Here is a 20,814-nt window from a genome sequence, read left to right as displayed (position 1 = left end):
TGAATAGTAAATGATCCAATGGATTGCTAGTATTCAAAAGATTGCTATTAGAATAAGAAGAAATACATAGCTTTTTCGACTTCTTTTTATAGTAGAACAGATGTGGACTATTTTTTTTTCCTCAAAAGGCAATAGTCTTAGTCCAATCAACACTTCTTGTTTGTAAAGAAGTTTCTGTAGAGATGGACAAGACAACATGACCTCTAAAAAATTCCTCCCCTTCTCCTGAATATAAAAAAAGATATATATATATATATATATATATATATACATATATATATATATATATATGCATACATTTTATAATACATACAACTGAATTTAAATCACCAATGGAAATTTGAGACAAAATATTTTAGAATACTTAGAAGAATCAGTATATTCCCACATATACATGGGTTAGTTTCTTATTAATAGAAGGTAGTCTATGATTATTTTATCAAATATATTATTTTTTAAAAGTTTTTTTTAATTTATTTGACAGAGATCACAAGCAGGCAGAGAGGCAGGCAGAGAGAGGAGGGGAAGCAGGTTCCCCGCTGAGCAGAGATCCCAATGTGGGGCTCGATCCCAGGACCCTGGAAACATGACCTGAGCCGAAGACAGAGTCTTTAACCCACTGAACCACCTGGGTGCCCCTCAAATACATTATTTTAAATTAAGATCATAAGGGATACCTTCATAGAATCAATGAGAAAAAGGAATAAACATATCAACATTATAAGGGCCGAGATAACTGCACTTTAATTTTTAAAAATATTTTATAACCAAAATATATGGATTTTTCCTCATTTCTCTGCCATCGGCAGTTTCTGAGAAAAATCCAGGAATGAAATAACTCTGAAGTGTGAGGTCATAGTAACCTGATTTAAAGCAGAAGATGAGCAATCCAATACAAGACTTGTATTTGAAGATCAAAATTCTGCTTTCAGATCAGAAAGATTCTTTCCTTTTCAGACACCTTCACATGCACGCCATGGGATATTTTGGATTTTGTTGCAGACTGATGTAACCATTGTTGGGCAAGTTACCCATGACTTCATTCCGTGTACAAGTGACAGCTGGGAAATTTAGTATGCGTATGTAATGATTTGCCACATATGCAGAGAATTAAATGTCCCGGGTTCTCTGATGTTGATGTCATGTTGTTTTACTTAGTACATGGCTGTAGAGAGTAGCAGAGTTAAGAGAGTTTAAGTACAGGTAAGAACAATCCTAGTTACTTCCAGTAGGTGAAACATAGTTTCCAGAAGTGGCTGATAAATATGGGAATGAGCACCGATCTAGGAATCTGAAAACCCGAGTCCTGGGGCTCAGCTCCATTACTTTCTAATGACATGCCTAAGTGGCCTCCGCTTTGAGCCCAAGATGTCTCATTTTCAAAATGGCAAGAATAAGCATGGTTTTGCTTAAATGCAAGTTTTGGGGAATATTAAAAAGTATAATAAAACAGTTGGTAAATGCTAAGAAGCATTTTTACATGTTTACATGGATGGAATGAGCATTTGCTGCAGATCGTATGGGAGCGGGACCAAGGAAACATCAAAATTCCAAGTTAGGTTGTAAAGCTAACACATAACTGATAAAATAAGGCATTTGCAGAAGACAACATAAATACGCAGGATTTCTAGTGCTGGGACAAGAAGAACAAGAGAAGTCTGGCCAATTTGATGTGTTTAAAGCTGTTCAAGAGCAGTTAGCTTTACAATGCTTCAAGAGAGAATATATTCTGTAGATGGTGTTTTAGGGTGGGTTTCCCAAAGCATACCCTGAAATGAGGATTCATGGACACGACACTTATTAGGAAAAATCCCTCGGAAAATGTTAAGGGAATGTTAATGTTCTTGACCAAAGAGGTCAAGTTAAGATGTGCTGTCGACTCATGTTCCACAAAAGATAATTTTGGCTGAATTCCACACCAGAGACTTTTTTAAAATTAATTAATTTATTTTTGAGAGAGAGAGACATGAGTGGGGGAAGGGGCAGAGGGAAAGACTCTCAAGTAGACCTCCTGCTGAGCAAGGAGCCCAATGGGGGCCTCTATCTCCTGACCCTGAGATCGTGATCTTAGCGGAAGTCGAGAGTTGGCAGCTTAACCAGCTGAGCCACCCAAGCGAACCCCAACACCAGAGTTCTTGAGATCCTGTTGGTTACACCTAGAACTCAGGGAAACAGAGTGAGAGAACATTAAGGAATGGTCTTGAGGAAGCACACTGATATGTAAGCTTGAGAAGTTAACTTCAGACCCTGTTTGCAGCATGACTATAGACATGAATGGACATTTTAAAATATTTATTCTTTGAGTTATCTATATGTTCTATGGAATAGGCGGAGACATATCCTACGTGCCATTCTGAGTGAGACACTCAGGGATTCAAAGAGATTACCATAAAAGAGATTATAATATGATGGAGGAGACTGAATTAGAGAATTTATAATAAATAAGAATGAGTGTTACAGTATCTCCAGGGCTCTACCTGCTTCTTGGCACCTGTTACTAAAGAGAGAGCAAAGCAGAGAATAACCTTTAAGCGTTCTCTTGGTTTCAGATATGACTCCATCATTCATCCCCGTGTGACCCTGGGCAAATTACCCAGTCTCTCTGTGCGCCAGTGTTCTCATCTGGGCCATGGAGATCATAACTCTGTGTCACTGCTCATTTGTTTTTGTGAAGGCTAAGTGAGGCAATACATTTTAAAAAATGCATAGAAGACTGTTAGGAAGTTTATATTTATTTCTACTGAATATTCAGTTCATACAAATAACCTCCATTTTTCTGAATATACGAAGAATCCTAAATATTATTTGGCTTTTCATTTAGGTCTGCCCAGTGGAGGGAAAAGTATTAGTGAAAGGATGCTAATAGTTTCATCTCTTGGCAGTTCTATTTCACACTATAAATTCAATTTCAGCTTTTTAGTCCCAGAGCAAAATAACAACAAAATGCTGTTTCACCTCTTTACCGCAGTGTGAAGCAGGGTGGAGTCTGGTGACTGGAGGAAACTTCTTCTGATCTCATGAGGTCTCCCTCACTATCGTGGGCTTCCCCATTCTTTGAGAACTTACTAAGTGGTACACGGTGCAACACACATTTGGAGGTTAGAGAGAAGAGAGCTCTGATTCAAACCCCTCAGAAAGACTGTAAGTCACAATTCTTGAGGCTGATGCGGTGAAGGCTTTGACAGTGGAGGGATTCCTGCCCTACAATAATGGGGGGGGGTGGTTGAACAAACCACAGTGAACCTGGACAGAGGAGATCAACAGCAGCTCACTAGTGATGGACACTCACAGCTCCGGGAGAAGGACACTGCGTGTCATGCAAATCACACGGGGTTGCATTCAGAACAGACCGGGGCCTGTGGAAGGCAGGCTTCATAGGAGCCCGCTGGTTCTGCTGGAAGGATGTAATTAGCTTGTTTGAATTATTCTGCAGGCTGGCAGGGAACTGCAACCTGCTAATCAGGGATAAGTAGCAACCGCACCTGGTCTCTTTGATATGGAGGGCAGTTTGGCCAGGAGATCTAGTCTGCACAGTGGAGTACAGAGGACTTGAATTAAGGCCATTCCATGCGTTCTGCATTTCAACAGTTGTCAAGGCAACACACAATCCTGAGCCTTAATTTTAGGCCTTCTACCCCAGCAAGGAGTCAGAGGGAGGCTTCCTGGCCAGCAGTGGTCAAGAGAAGTTTGCGAGAAATTGCATGTTTTCCAGAGATGTTTTGCACACATTATTTTAAGCGTGCAAAGTAATGCCTCCTCTTCCCTTTCTCTTCCCAAATCTTCTATAACCCCTGCCTCTATAATGCAAGATTTGATACAAGTGGATCCTGAAAGTGAAAAGGCAGTGCTGAGGGTAGCTGCAAGGTTGGCATGGGGTTAGAATAAGGGCTCCTTGTGGCCATAGTTCTCCTGAGTCACATTCATCAGTATTTTGTGAGCATGATTTTCTGAGTCCCTATCGGTTTTCCAATTTTGTCAGCACCCTGAACCTCCGATCCTGGTCCTTACTCATATGCCAAATAAATGTCAACCAGCTGGCTTTCTCAGCTGATACCCTCTACCAGGCCATATACTTTCTGTCTCTGACATATGAACAGTCTAAGTCAAGTTTGTTAATAATGAAATATACTTGCTCCCTTTCCTCTCTGGTGTTTTTTGCTGGTACACATTTTCTTTTCTTTTTCTTTTTTCTTGTAACTTCTTTACAAATTATACAGCAGGAAACAAATCTTCTAGAAAATAAATTGCTTGACTTTTCCATTAAGTATTTTCACAGAACGTACTTGGAGTAAAATTGTATCCCTAAGCAGATTTTTATCTTTCAAGTATTCATCTTTGACCTTGTGTTGGAAAATATGTTTAAGAGAAGATTATTAATATTTCTAGGAACTGCCTGTGATTGTGTTGAAAAAAAAAAAGAAGGAAAATGAAGGGCAGAATATGACTTTGATTCCTATACTCTTCAAAGTATTCAGATATAGGTGAAAGAAAGTGCATAGATCTAAGATCTGATGAACGATTTAATGCATATTTATACAATTTTTTTAAAAAAGTCTTCTTGAAAAGCCTATGGGCATTTCTTGGTTGTGGATAGTGCCTTCTAAACATATTGAGTAGTCAATAGAGAAGTAGAAAGAGATAGAAAAAGGAAGTAGAAGTAGAAATTTGAAAACACAGATATTAAAGGAAGTTCAGGGTAGAGTTTCAGAAGTATGTGGGTTTCAGGTTGTCTCTTTTTATTCTTCTTACCTTTTCACCCAAACAACCCAAGAATTTCAAGTTCATTTCAATCATCAACATTTTTTTCACTTCTCAGAAACTCAGTAAGTGGTGAGCTTTATGGTGAATAGCTGACTTACAGTATAATCTAAAAACCTGTTACTCTTAATCCTGACCTTCTTTTTGACCTTTCTTCCAATTCTTTTCCAAGGACGTGGTGAACATTTACCATTCTGAGATCTCAACCCCTCTTTCTATCTTTGGATAGAACCATTGGATAGTACCTCATTTTGTCTTGGGTGATGACCCCTCACCATTTTTACCCAATATGACGCACCCTCCCTTGAATTTATGCTATCATTTACATTTACATTTGCATAATCCCATGAATCTCCACTTTACTTATATTACTCTGGTTTATAAATTATAGCCTATAGGCTAACTAACTCTTTTTCTTCCATTTGTACATTTTAACATTAAGTAACTATGAGGAAGGAGTTAAAGCTGATGGTCAGAGACCTCACTCCTTTTTGTGGATGGCGGGAATGTTCCTGGTAGAAAGGAAAGAAAGTAGGTGACCCTATATCATCTCCTCGTCAACTTGACCTTTGGCTAATGTTCTTTGGTAGGAAAAAAAAGCCCTTAACTGAACATGCCTTTAGTGGGATGCCTCTAGTTAAGTATTACCTGGAAAATAGAATCAAGGCTCCAAAACATGGATTTCTGGTTAATGTAGGCAATAGCATTCCTTAGAGTTGTTTCATATTGTGTTCCAGCTACATAAGATTCCACATAAAACTCACATAGAGGATTAATCTATTCTGAGCCAGAATCTAGGGGGCTGTCACTGATGTCCCAGATGGCTGTTCTGACTGAGTCTTATGCTTGTCTGCATCCTTACAATCTTTTTTAGTAAAGTTGGGTGCCAGATAAAATCTCTGATTCCTGTGAGTCTGATTTGACAAGCAAGTTCGGCAAGTTACTTCAATAACCTAACTTGGTAAAGCGATGTTTGACTCTATCACTAAAATGCCAACTAAACATGACCTACAAAGGAGTTTAGTAAAGATTCCTTAGAGTCTTATATGAGTGCTAGAACATATTTAATCTGTATCTCATAAGAGCTTGGTTGATTGATATGTATGGCTTCTATATCTATTTTTTAAATATATAATGTTATAGGTCAGTTTGTTAAAATGGAACTCCTATGGTGTTATTGTTAAACGATGCTTGAAAATCATCAACAGAACCATTGTGGCTCACAGTCATATCCCCATGTCTATGTCCAGTACTGATCTGTGTGGGTTATAAAAATCTGGGTCCATTGTATCAGTCAAGAGAACTCTGAATGGTCATTTCAGCTTTAGAACTCAGTGTTAAGCTGATTGGGGTCTCTGCTGAGACTGCATGTCAGCCAATACCTCACCCCACTCTTCCTTCCTTTTCTTGCCTTTCAAGGTATTGACTGTGAGGGCACTCCTTTATAAACCTCCTACATACTAACCTGTGACCTCCACCTCAGGGTGGGCATCCAGGAACCCAGGCAATTATAGTAACATTCATGATTTTTGCATTTTGCTCAAGAAGTTCAAAAATAAACAAGAAGAATGTACTGCAATTTGACTCTTTGGTGTCTTAGATAAAAATTTGGGATGACTAAAATTTAAGGATTATATTTTTTTTTCTTTAAAGATTTATTTATTTATTTTAGAGAGAGAGATGGAGCACATGCAGGGGGCGGATCAGAGGGAGAGGGAGACAGACTTGCTGTTGAGTGTGGAATCTGATGCAGGGCTTGATCTCTGCACCCTGAAATCATGACCTGAGCTGAAACCAAGAGCCGGACGCTTAACACACGTAGCCACCGAGGCACCACACATTTATCTTCTTAAATATGTTAAAATACAATTCCTGGTTCATGGAAGTAACCCATTTTATTGCATTGGCCTAAATTATTTATGTGCAAGTATTTCAGAGAAAATTTAATATTGTGTCAAGTGAAATAAAATCGTTCTTACTTCCATTACCTTAAAGATGCACAATAATACACGAGTCTAATTTAAAAAGCTTAGTTGTTTATAGTTTATTAGTTTACCAGCAATGAATTTGTGCTGATTTAAATTTCTAAAATATAATTTTTCATTTTGGAGGATATATTTTCTTGCGGTGATAATACTTAGATATCATCTCAGAAGATACAAAACTAATATACATCCTCTCTTGCTTTCAAGATAAAATAATATGTTTCTCTTTATATCTTTAGATTTATTTCTGGTTAAATATATTTCTATTAATTCAAACTATTTGATTTAAGTTTTCATTAAGACAACAGAAAATTTCAAAATGACTGCCTTTTTAATAAATGTTTGCCACTTCCAGGACATTTCCTGAGGGCCTGCAAATGGAAGACAGGGTAATTTTTCTCTTGTGTTTTCCAGACTTGTGGCAAAGAGGAGAGGGGGTGCTGGGAAAGAAGGAGGAAAATAAAGAAGCACCCAACTGATCTTGAAAACCAAAGGCATTTCATAATTTTTCCTTTTGTGTCCAAAAGTTATAATGTAGAAATTCAAAGTTCTTAAGAAATAAGTTCTGATGCTTATGATCAATTACATTAATTACATGTTTACTTTGTATCCCATAAGAGTCACACAATTAGAGTAAAAATGTAGGTTCTTTGAATAAAACAACAACAAAAATCACCCCCCCTCCAAAAATAGTGTAGCTAAGAGTTTCTGTAACAAAAGCAGAGAGTATGGTCTTCATGTTGAATTTTATTGATCTCTGGAACAGTAGCTCCCCCTGAACTGAGAAGCATACCAGAATTAAAGAAAGATCTTTCCATCCCAGAGAGCAGACATTTGGAAGGCAGCCATTGTGAGTATAAAGTGCGAACCTGGCCAAGTACTTTATTTCTTATTGGATTCTTGACTCTTTCTGACTCTCATCATTTAGTGAGTCATGACTGACAGTGTATATGAACATCTGCAGTCACTGATTCTAAGAGAAATGTCTCCAGGGATCCCCACATCTTTCTTTTGACCATATCAAAAGGAACATTCTTTCAGTCCCAGAAGTTGCAGAAGCCGGGGCAGAGAACCCCAGACTGTAGGGCTCTGATTTCACCCTGCATATCTAAGGGTGCAAATTGGTTCCAGGTCAGGGTCAAATGAAGAAAAGTCTGAAATGGGTGCCTCTGAACACTCCAGAATTGCACTGGAATGCACACTTGTGATCTTGAAAGCTTCATGGGAAACAGAATGGTATTACACAGAGGACACAGGACTTGAAATCATCAGTCATGGGTTTCAGCCCAGCCTCAACCCTTCCTAGCTGGGATACTGGGCAAGTTGCTTACATTCTCCCAAACTGTTTCTCTTTTGGCAGATGAACAGCAATAATATAAATCTGTATAGTCAGATTAGTGGACATTTCAAGGATAGCTGAATTTTTATGTGAAATCATCCAATTTTAAATGCTCTATTAAATTTTATTTTTTTAATTGTATAGATTAAAAAAAAAAAAAAGAATTGGATGAGACTTCTTCTCTAGGACAGGCCAGACACATTCCATTTTTTCCCCTCTGGCCTTCCCTGTTCAACTTCTCAAAAAAAAAAAAAAAATTGTCTGCTTCCAATACTTTTTTTCTCTTTATTGGTCCTCACAACATACACTCCAAAGAACCCACAGGAATCCATGTCACTAAACACAATGGACATTTTTCAGTGTATCTTACTTGACCTTTAAGCAGCATTTGAAAATCTCAAGTGCCCCTTCCTCCTTGAAATCTTCTTTCTTGTCACTGACACATGATTCTGCTTTCTTTTATCTCTGGATGACCCCTTTCAGTTCCTTTTGGAAGTCCGTCTTCCTCCCTCCTCTGACTTTTAGATATTATATTTTAAGACGTCTTCCTAGCTTTTCCTTATTGTCACTCTGTATTCTCTCCATAATTAAATCACATCCATGCTCATGGCTTCATATATACCTTGTACAACAAATGACTCCCAAATGTGTAATTCCAGTCAATCTTCCCATGGGCTCCTGAAGTTCAATTTCTTTCTTTCTTTCTTTCTTTCTTTCTTTCTTTCTTTCTTTCTTTCTTTTTCTTTTTTTAAAGATTGTATTTACTTATTTGACAGAGAGAGAGACAGCAAGAGAGGGAATACAAGTAGGGACAGTAGGAGAGGGAGAAGCAGGCCTCCTGACGAGCAGGGAGCCCAATGCGGGGCTCCATCTCAGGACTCTGGGATCATGTGAAGTCTATTGGTTCCTAAATATCTCATTTTTAATTCAGGCTCAACATACCTAAAATTCCTGATTTCCTTTTCCCTAAAACCTGGTTGTCCTTTCAGGTTTCCTATTTCAGTACCGTTATTAAAATCTATCCACTTGTGCAAGCTAGAGACGGGGGAAGAACTACCATTGTGATTTCCTTCGTCCTTCCTGTAATTTCTAATCCCTCTGTGTAATTACACATCTCTTAAATCTTCTACTTCTTTCCACTATAAAACTGTCACTTTGGTCGAAGTTCGACCAAAAGAGTAACAAACTCCACTCTTGAAACCACTTCTACTCTTTCCTCTTTAGTGCATTCAACAGACACTGATTTATTAATCAAAAATCTGATTATGTCCCTTTCCTACTCAAAACTATTCATGGGTTGCTAGCTTTTGGGGGGGGGGATTTTTTTTTTTTTTAATTTTGTGGTTGTAAGACCTATTTATGGTCTGAACTTCTTTCTCCTGACTAGTTTATTGTAGATTGCTTTCCATCTTACACTTTACCCTCTGACATTTTTTCAGTTCGTAGAATTCACCAGGGTCCTTTCTGCCTCAGATCTTCAATCTGGACCACACCTTCTTTTCCTGACACCTCTAAATTCTCACTCCCTTGAACTCATCAAGCATTACTGCCCCTGTAGACTTTGCTGACCCTCCAGACTCCTTTAGAGTCTCCTTTATTGTGTGGTCCTATCGCATCCTCTCTCTCCGCATCATGACACTTACTAAAGTGTGTAATCACATTTACGCCATTGTGAGTCACTGGGGTCTCCCTACTAGTCGTAAACTCCACAGGAATGGCAATAGTTTTTTTTTTTTTAATAATTATATTCCAGAAGTGTAGCATGTTTCTGTTATTTAGAAAAAATATTCTGTTATTTAGAAAAAGTTTAATAAACACTAATTGAATGAATGAATGGGTTTGAATGCTTTACTTTCACAGTTTAATATTTTATGTGCCTTTAGAAATACCAAAGTATGTTTCCTGATACGTAATCATAACATGGTCCCTCTTCCATCTGGGTATTGTGATGTGGCATCATCAAATCTATTTTGCTCTCTATAGGAGACATAACACCTGGATAGATGTTTATCTAAACTCTACCTTCAGAGAAGTTAGAAAATGTTTCTTTCTTCTTTATCAAGTCATTGATCTTGAAGAAAGAGTTTGTGTAATTCTAGAGTCTGGAATAAACGTCATTGCTTAGGAAGAGGATCATGGGGGCTATTTGCTTCCAGCATCTGTTTCAAAGAAGCTCCTTTCAAATCTCAGTTGCAGTTTGATTGACCCTCCTTTCATCTCCTCTACTCCTTCATGGCCTTCTTTCCCCCACATGCTTTTCACTCTTCCTCTTCTGTTGCTATTTTGATGAAAAACTTTCATTTATACACACAACATTTTTGCATAGAAACTTCCAGGCTCTTGAAAACCCATATTATTTAACAACTCTCTCAGATCACTTTCTTACAAATCCAGCATCGATTCCTGGTCTACTACTTAAAAGACCCCTCTGAAGTTCTTTGCTTCCTTATTTTTATGTTACCTTCTTCTTGTAACCCCAACTGCTGTATTCGTACGGCCATGACCTTTGCGTTTATAGAAGGACTCCTGAAAGCATCTTCAGACTCACGGATGGAAGACCTAGCTGGAACTCCGTGCAGCCGGAAAACGCCTGGGCATGGCTCTGTCTAATGCCCTTTTGATTGTTTCTAGAGTGTCTATCGCAGATGTTCCAGTCATTTCTCAGCATCCCCAGCCACTTCATTCTCACCCTCAGAAAACTGAGAGGGCCACTTTGTATTCTTCTTCACAAAGAGAATAACACATAAATCTGATTAGTTTTCTTCTATTTTAAAAACAAAGAATTCTTCCTGGAGTCTCCGTCCACTCTCTGGATATTGTCTTTATTCCGTCTTTACCCTCTGACAGAGAAATATGCTGTATTTGACTCATTTCACATTTGTTAGCTTATTCACATTTATTCATTTCACATTCTCTTTGCAGCATCTTGCTTGTTATTTTACTTTCCAGTGGAGTTTGCTTATATCACCCTAATTGCTGACTCCTAAGGATATGGAAATACACACATATGTATACATACATATATATTTTATCTCGCTTCACTTCTGAAATATTGAAACCTCTCCCAATCTTTTTTGCCTCTCTCCCTAGTTCCACATCTTTGACATCCATTTTCCCTATTTTTTTTTTTTTAAACTCTCTAACCCTTTTCAGTTTCCTTCAGGTGTGTTTCTTCTCCCACATGTGAAAATACAAAGTTGTTAAAATTGCTAATGAGTCATTGTCCGTTGCCTTCTTGTCTTACTTTCATACAGTGTCCTAGTAATTTTATCTACACCCTTATATTTGATTACCATGTATACAGAATGGCTGCTGTGTAATGGTGACAAGCTGCAGCTCAGAGAAGAGACAGCTTCTTTGGAATGTTGGAGCTTCCAGTTCTTGGCAACTGGTCATGAGCGAGTCACTTTACATCTTTGAAACCTAGTTATTTTATTTACCTTCCCAGTGCCACTAAGCAGCTTAAGTCTATACCTCCTCAGGGTAGAAGCTAGAAAACAGCTTTTCTAAAATTTATATGTTTTTTGTAACCTAGAGTACAAGATATGCCCCAGATTTTGCCAATCTGACTCCTGGATTAAGCCTATAATTTGGAAGCTGGTGACACAGAGAAGCAGAAACATCTGGTTCTGGTGGTATTGGGGGTATCCATGTTCCAGATGCTGTTGCAGAATTTCTAGCAATAGCATCCATAGTTTGGCTTTGGTGAAGAGAGTTTGGGTGTTTGTTATATGTGTGCCCCAGTGGTAATAGGGTTTTCAAAAGGGGAGCAGTGTGGCCTGTGAATCTTGGACCCATGAGTCTTATGATTTGCTGTGTAGATTTCAAGCATTTCTGGAATAGTGATAAGCTAACAGCCCTAAATAGGTTTATTTTCCCTAAAATAGCTAAAATGGTTTTGCAAGAAGAAGCTGAGATTTCTTTCCTGTCTAATGAGACTATTTCTGCCTTTCTTGATGAGTCTAGAATGATTTTGCTTAAAGCAATAAACTTGAATGGGGAAAGGCAATTCTCCCAATAACATCATTTCCCCCCCAAAGCATCCTAGCATCTCCAGATCTATAACTAGAATCAGTGTCCTTGGGTGAGAGGAGAGGTATTTGTAAAATAAAACCTAAAAGGACAAGGTGTACAGTTAAGGATGGCACTGTTTTGCTATTTTATACAAGAAGAACATAGAGTTGATATGTAAGAATAGATTCTGTGAGTAGTATATCAAGAAAAGAGAAGTGTAGTGTTTTATTGGATTGAATTTACTGATTCAGGTTCATACACCAGTAGTTGGGAGTGCTTCTAATTGCTTGGATTATTCATTGATTGAAATCTGGACTTGGTTACTAAAGCTAAAATAATTTGACATGCTATAAATACTTAGTACAATCTAGACTACAGGTCAGGAAATTATTGACCTGGTAATCAAATCTAGTCATGGCCTGTTTTTGTGTTTTATTTTTATTTTTTCAATGGCTGGTGAGCTAAAATTGTTTTTTATTTTTTTAAATAGTATCAGTTTAAAGTGGTATATAAGTACCAGCATTATACTCTTGATTGTGTGACTTAGTCTAAAATATTTACCATCCTATCCTTTAAAAAAAGTTTGTTGATCCTTCATCTAGGCTCTAAAGGAAGGATTTCCAAATTCATGAAGATAAGAATGATGGACTACCTTTGTCCTATATTACTAATCACTTTCTGCTAAATTTATCACCCAAAAAAGTCTTTTTCACCTGCTATTAGTGTGGCTGATATACAGTGGGGTGGGGGGGAGGAGTATATCTGGAACACAGGGCATACCATGAGACTTATGACCAATGCAAAAATTAATAAAAGATTATAACAGAAAGCTAGGACCTCTGGACTCATATCTCTTAGAAATAGGAGCTTGGGTTATCTCATTGGGTAAAGAACTCACCAACCGCGTAGTTGGCTGAGAACAAAGGGAATATGTTTTAGAGAAAGGGAAGGAATGTTATAAATTCTAAATGCAGACTTGTGACCATTTGTAGTATCTACATTTTTTTTCTCTCTCATATGTCATGTACACATTTGAATATTCTAATAAATATCCAGGAAAACATTTCATTCTGGCCTTCAGTTTACAGAATATTGAGCAACAAGAGAGGATCATGACAGAACTAGGAGCAAATAATGACATTATTCAGAGATCCCAGATTTGGCCCTATTTGCTGTATTGATGAAATTTTGGGACATCTTTCGGGGAGTAAGAGGAAGTTTTTATTTGTGGAGTGATGGTTGACTTATATTAGGAGGAATATATCTTTTCTTGTTGTTTCTATGTTTAAGTAATAGAAAAGGGTGTATGTATGAAGAAGTAGACTCTAACAACATGTATAAATTATCTTCGGCTGCCCAGCATCTTTGAAACTCGAGGGCGTTTCTTAATTTATTATTATCTTAATTCTTCCACAAAGTCAATGCCACAGATTCACTCTCCCAGTATTCTGCTCTATTGCTGGAGTGTCGGCACATTTCCTGACCCTGCAAATCACAAAGACCTACTAAAGACCCTAATTTGGAAGCTAGTGATGCAAATAAAGAGGTGGCATATGAGATCGCTCATGATGAGGTGGGCCATAGTTACAAGTCTCCAAAAACTTCAGGGAAGCTACCAACAGCATCACAGGCTCAGTATCCGAAGTGAGAGATGCAATTTTGTGTGGCTGCAGCCTGCAGTGGAGGCAATGGTGTATCCAGGAGAAAGTTTCTGCAGGGTTATTTGGACTTCGCTTTTGGCTTCACAGTCTAATAATCCAGTTCTCCTGGAGAGTCTATGAACTGTTCAATACTTTATTTAATGAGGTCTTTCTTTGTTAAACTAGATAGAATCAATTATGCTTTTTATACTTTTTTTTTTTTTTTTGCCTTTAAGAACCCCGACTAATGCATTCTTCTATAACATCTCAACCATTACTTTGCTTTTGCGGTGTAGACCACCAGACCAAAACTTGTGTCTTAAGAGAATAATAATTTCTTAGCTCACTACTCTGAGAGTCAGAATTTTTCTCTGGTTTCATCTGGACTCATTTGTCCTTACCTGGATGGTCACCTGGGGCCTTCTTGGTCTCTGATGGTCTCACTCACTTGACCCTCAGTTGGTGGTGACAATGGTATGACACAGGCATTTGTTTACAGTATGCCCTCTTGGGCTTATTACCATGTGAAAAGTGTAAGTGCTTTCCAAACTTCTGCTTATGTCCTGGTGGTCCAAACAAGTCACATGGCTAAATCTGGATACAGTGAGTGAAGAATTAGAATCTACTTCTTGCAAACTCAAACATTGCAATTGGATGTACAGACAATAATGGAAGAATTTGCAGCCTGTTTTGTAATCTCCCTTACTGACATAGTGTTTTAGTTTATTTCATTTGGCTCCCGGAATTTTGAATAAACTCCTTTTGAAGCTTCTACACCTTTGAACATGCTATTTTCACTTCTAACTTACTACTTCTCCTTGGTCTTCCTGGGTAAATCTGTGTGCAGTCTTGTTTTCACAATTGAAGACTTGTTTTCACAATTGAAGACTTCGTCTCTTCTTGGTTTTCATCTTAATTTGCACCAAATGTTGGGGCTTTATCACTTAGAGGACTTATTACATGGCATTCCACCATTAAATGTCCATTTTGACAACAATTACCCAGAGGATGGAGATTTTCTAGGGCCTTCCTCATTTGCTAAGCTGCTACTAAATAAGGCTTAAGTCCTGACGGTGGAATTTCTCTTTCCTCTGGGGCTTATTAGCAATGACCTGTGTACTGGCAAAATCTATCTTCAGAGCTGAAGGATTTTTGGATTTCTCAGAAGTCTTTCTGTGTAGAGGCTTTTATAGTTTTGTGAGGCCTGGACCTTTAATGGTACTGCTCAGTGTTAACTGAGCCACCCATGAGCTAGAGATTTTGCCTAGAATATTTCTGAAGCATGTTCTAACCACCATAATCCCTGCCTCTCCTTTATTAAACAAATCAAAGGAGAATATAAAAGGGAATCCCATTGGCCCACACTGGTCTGGATTATTTGGGTAGTCATGGCTCAACTGTAATCTGTTTTTTGCCTAGATGGATTTCAATGTTTCATATTTTCCCTTTCCTTTTAGAAAAGCAAGAAATAAATCATCCATTTCATCCAATTCATTTCATCTAATACGCAGAACAGCATGCTCATGAGCTCTTTTACTTCTTTATCCTTTCACTGAACTTGTGGAAGCTGGTGAAATACAACTATTTCCAAAGAATTAGACTAAAAATAAGATTGCTTATATTTTGGTATTTCGGTTATCCTGAAAAAAAATGCGAAGTCGCTAAGAACTCAGAGGCTATTTCGGGACTTTCTCATTATTCTAGCAGAGCCAAATATTTTCTTTTTTTTTTTTTTCCCTTTCCCCTTCCCCCAACTTTCATCCAGATTCGTGCCAGATCAGATCGTCATGGCCAGGGAAGATCTTTCCTCACCCTCTTAGTGGTAGGAGAGTGGAAAATGCTCTGCTGGTCAGATCTGAGCTGCTGGCAGCTGCTTTGTTGGCAACAAGTAGGGGAGATTTTGAACTAAATGTCTGGCTGCTGGAAGTTTTTGGATTTGGGGGCTGATGTTATCAAAACTATTCATCTGGTCAGTTGCAGAAACATATTGTTCAGTCAAGAAGGAATGAGAGCAGGTTGTCCTTCACAGTGCATTTCGGTGTGCTCTGTTTTTATGGCAAAAGTCTACAGCAGTTGCTCTGTAATTCGAGAAGGGGATGTCTGGGGACAGAGTACTCTGCCACAGTCAGCTGAGTCGGTTTCAACCCTTTAGGCAGGTTATGAAGAGATCTTACAAATGAATGAAACGCTGGTTAATTTTCTTTGTTTCCTCTACAGAGTTTGAATAGTTATAACAATCTCAAGCTAATGCTCTCTCCTAATAAAGAGATTTGAAACATTTAGCCCAGGACTTACTTTCTCTCTCTCTCTCTCTCTCACACACACACACACACACACACACACACACACGACCTTTACTTGTGCAAAGCACTCATATTGATTGAAAAAATATTTCTGATGAGCTATTTTTGACTCAAACTGACCAATCCCTTTATGGGTGTCTTGTTATTGAATTGTATCATTTTAATTGTTGATAAATACGTAATACAAAGCTCACCAATTTAAAATAAACTGTCTTTAAATTTTTGAATGTAAAGATTATAGTAAGTGATTTGGGCATAAATATATAGAATACTGAAACATCTTAATTTTAGGGACTCTATTAAGAAACATTGCTAACCTTATTTATGGGGGAAATATCTTGTCTAGAGGAAGATGTCTTTAGACATAAGATATGATTGTCGGGGTCACCAGACAAGTGACTATAGTGTGAGGAAATATCTATGAAGGGAGAATATATTTATTCCTTGATCTTCTGGACACCAACTGCTTATCTATCTTTTCTATTACCACAGTTCCCATCACTAGGATATTGTTTCTTTATGATTTCTATGAGCAAGTTATTCTGCTGGACAGCATTAGCCTTCATGTGTTTAGGTATGATTTCTCTTATAGTTTTGGACATTGATTAGATAATAATTTTAAACATTTTGGGGACCATTTAACAAGGGCTTAATAATTGAATTAACCTGCTTTAAAAATAGAAAAAAAATCTTCTCACTTATATTAACACTGTGTCATTCTTTCTGATCATTTTTCTGATGATCTGAAATTTAATAGCTTTATTTGGTTTATTAATAAAGCAACCCTAATTCATCAGCCCTTTATACAACTGTATTTGTTCATACCCCCCAAGCAATAAGATCAGTCATTTGACAAATGTTTTTTTTAAAGATTTTCTTTATTTATTTGACAGAGAGGGATCACAAGTAGGCAGAGAGGCAGGCAGAGAGGGAGAGGAGGAAGCAGGCTCCCCGCTGAGCAGAGAGCCTGATGTGGGACTCCATCTCAGGACCCTGAGATCATGACCTGAGCTGAAGGCAGAGGCTTAACCCACTGAGCCACCCAGACACCCCGACAACTTTTCTTGAAATAAGCAACTTTTATATAGACAAAAATGTTTTTAGATTCATTATTGCTGGGCTTTCATGTCAATGGCCAAATAGGACATCGTTGAAAGATGTAAGGAACCATTTTATCTGTGACTATAATTTCTGGTTCCTCTATAATCAGAGTTAAAGCATAAAAAAATTAAACCAATAGTATATTTCCATCTCTCTCCTTCTGCTATAGTGGTATGCAATGAGACTAAAAACATAAGCTAATGGTTACTCAACATATTTAGAAGTATCAAATGTCTGGAGAGTTTCCGGAAGCTGAAAATCTGAAATAGAAGGCTCTGTGTGTCTTCTTAAATAGTACAATCTTGAAAAGGAAAGTGAATGAGTGTAAATAACTTTAGGAATGCTTGATTGAGGTTAATTATGACTGCGTTATGCAACTCAGCATGCCCAAATTTGAATTTATCTTTCCCCTATCTTTAAACAAACTTTTCCTTATAGTAAATTCCTTACTGCTGTCAGTGGACTGCAGATTTCCCCAGCTTTAAAAAAATCTTAGATTTGACTTGAGTCCGTGAGTAAAATTCATTATATTCATCATAACATCAATTCCTGTTAATTCTTGTTTTGCAATATATTTTAATATCCTCATTTCTCTTCTGTTGCCACTTATTTATTCAGAATTTTTATCATCATGCATTCATTACCATCTCTCCATTAATTTATTTTGTTGTCCTCATTGCTAAGCTCTTTATGGTTATCCTGTTTGTACCTTTCCTTCCACTTAATCTTCCTAAAACACTCTTTTATTAAGATTATTCTAGTGGAGGGGCACCTGGGTGGCTCAGTGTGTTAAAGCCTCTACCTTCGGCTCAGGTCATGATCCCAGGGTCCTGGGATCGAGCCCTGCATCAGGCTCTCTGCTCAAAGGGGAGCCTGCTCCCTACTCCCCTGGATGCTTCTCTGCCTACTTGTGATGTCTGTCTGTCAAATAAATAAATTAAAAAAAAAAAACTAAAAAAAAAAAAAGACTATTCCACTGGAATGTTGAAATATCTTTTGATTCTTATTTTTTCCTCTCCTTTGTCTGATAAATTCAGTTAGGTGTTATGCCCCATCAGTTTTCCTTTATTCATGAACACCTCCTATTAAGTTGTCACATTTCTATTTCATATCACACAAGACTGTCAGATTAGTCTTTTCAATCACAGTTATGATAATACGATTTTCCAGCTAACAAACGTTGGGTGCATCCCATTATCTGATGCATAAAGGGCATATGCAAAGGAGAGAGAGGCTGGAGCTTTTTAAGTGTTCCTTTCACTACTGCCTTTATAGATTGAGTACTCCAGTCAAACCAAAGTCTTCATTTTTACCCCTGATTTCCCATCTCAACCCTTTTGCTGAGCTGTTTCCTCCACCAAGAATGAATTTCTTTCCAGCTCTAGATCTTTCATTGTTGTTTTTGTTTAATGTCTATAAAATGTTACCTTTCATAAAGTGTTCCTCTACCACCTTTGAAAGTCTTTTTTATTTTTCAAATAAACTATTGGGACTAAATGAAAAGAAAAAGCTTCTGCACAGTGAGGGAAATAATCAACAAAACTAAAAGGCAACCTAAGAAATGGGAGAAGATATTTGCAAATGACATATCTGATGAAGGGTTAGTATTCAAAATATATAAAGAACTTAGACAACTCAACACCAAAAACAAAACAAAATAAAACAAAACAAAGAAATAAATAATCTAATTAAAAACTGGGTGGAAGACATAAACAGACATTTCTCCAAAGAACACATGCAGGTGGCCAACAGATACATGAGAAAATGCTAATCATCAGGGAAATGCAAATCAAAACTACAATGATATATCACCTTAAACCTATCAGAATGGCTAAAATCAACAATATAAGAAACAACAGGTGTTGGTGAAGATGTGGAGAAAGGGGAACCCTCTTACACTATTGGTGGGAATGCAAACTGGTGTAGCCACTCTGGAAAACAGATGCAGGTTCCTCAAAAAGTTGAAAATAGAACTACCTTATGATTTAATAATTGCACTACTGAGTATATACCCACAAACTACAAAAGCACTAATCCAAAGAGGTACATGCACTGCTGTGTATACATCAGTATTGTTTACAATAGCCAAATTCAAGAAGCAAAGTGTCCATCCATTGATGAACAGGTAAAGAAAATGTGGTATGGATACACAATAGAATATTATGCAGTCATGAAAAATAATGAAATCTTGCCATTTGCAATAACATGGATGGAGCTAAAGAGTATTATGCTAAATGAAAGAAATTAATCACGGAAAGACAAACACCATGATTTTAGTCATATGTGGAATTTAAGAAACTAGACAGATGGACAAAAGAAAGAGAGAGAGAGAGAGATAAACCAAGAAACAGACCCTTAACTATACCGAACAAACTGACAGTTGCCAGAGAAAAGGTATGAGGGGAATGGGTGAAATAGTTGATGGGGATTAAGGAGTGCACTTGTCATGATGAGCTCTAGGTGATGTATGCAAGTGTTAAATCACTATATCGATCACCTGGAACTAATATAAAATTGTATGTAAACTATACTCAATTAAAATGAAAGAATCCTAAGTACCAATTCCTTCTTCAAAGCAGTTTGAGACCATGTTAATATAACTGGTGATGCATATCTATATTTTTCATATCTCAATGTATGTGTCTGGGAGCTGGATTATCTACTCTTGCCCTGCTTTATCCATCAAGTTGTAAGCTCGTAGTGGACCAGACCTCCTTTCTTTTCCAGAACACTTAGCAGCTAGCCAAAGTGAGCATTTAGGAAGCAGAGTTGATGGGGTGATGAAATGCGTTATCACTCTTCCTTTATCTTCACCCTCACAGTCTACTGCTGTTGCTTTAGATCACTATCAAAACTTCATCCATACTCTCTCATTGATTTCATGACCTCAAGCTCCTCCTCTTTGAGGAGAGAGACATCTATTCATCTATGTCCCCACCATTCCCTCAATAAGCATCACAATCTCAACTGCAATAGCTCCCTTAAAAATCCATTAGCTCTCTTGGATTAGAGAGAGATAGAGAACTCGACCACCAGGCTCTGCTTCCCTGCCAGAGCAATCCTCAGCTTTCACAAGGAAGCAGCAAGTTTGTTGTAGCTTCTGCTGACAGGTGTTCATTGTTGCACAAGTGAAGCTTATGCTCTCACCTGGAGGTGACAGGGTTCGAATTACAAAAGGAAGCTTTTCTGTGCTCCTGTCTGACTGTTTGCTCTCAGACATATATTTCAGAGCAGAGTTTCTGTGGAGGAGTTATGGACTCAGACAGCCTGGGTTCAAATCCCCACTCTGCCACCTACTAGATTGCCTGAACTTGGGCAAATCATTTAGTTTTCTCGAACTCAATGTCCTTATTTGTAAAATGGAGATAACAATATCTAGTATAATTAATTAATTAATTAATTAAATTTGTTTTTATAATAATCACATTCTATCTTGTATTTAAGATACTTCTGATTTGGGTATATCCTTCCTCTAACATCCTAGTGCTTACAATTTTATCTATTTTGGTCTGTTCTCTTTCCACAATTCTTATTATAATCCCAGGATATTACAGATATGAAATACGTTTGATTGAGTTTTTGAATTCATATTTCGCTGCGGTGCTCCACCGCCAATAAAACCTATTTCATTCTTCACGGCCGTTTGTAATCCTCTCTAAAATCACCTCTTCAAC

The sequence above is a fragment of the Mustela lutreola genome, chromosome 1, assembly GCF_030435805.1.
Source record: "Mustela lutreola isolate mMusLut2 chromosome 1, mMusLut2.pri, whole genome shotgun sequence".
Taxonomy (NCBI): Eukaryota; Metazoa; Chordata; class Mammalia; order Carnivora; family Mustelidae; genus Mustela; species Mustela lutreola.
This window is presented reverse-complemented; position numbering follows the sequence as displayed.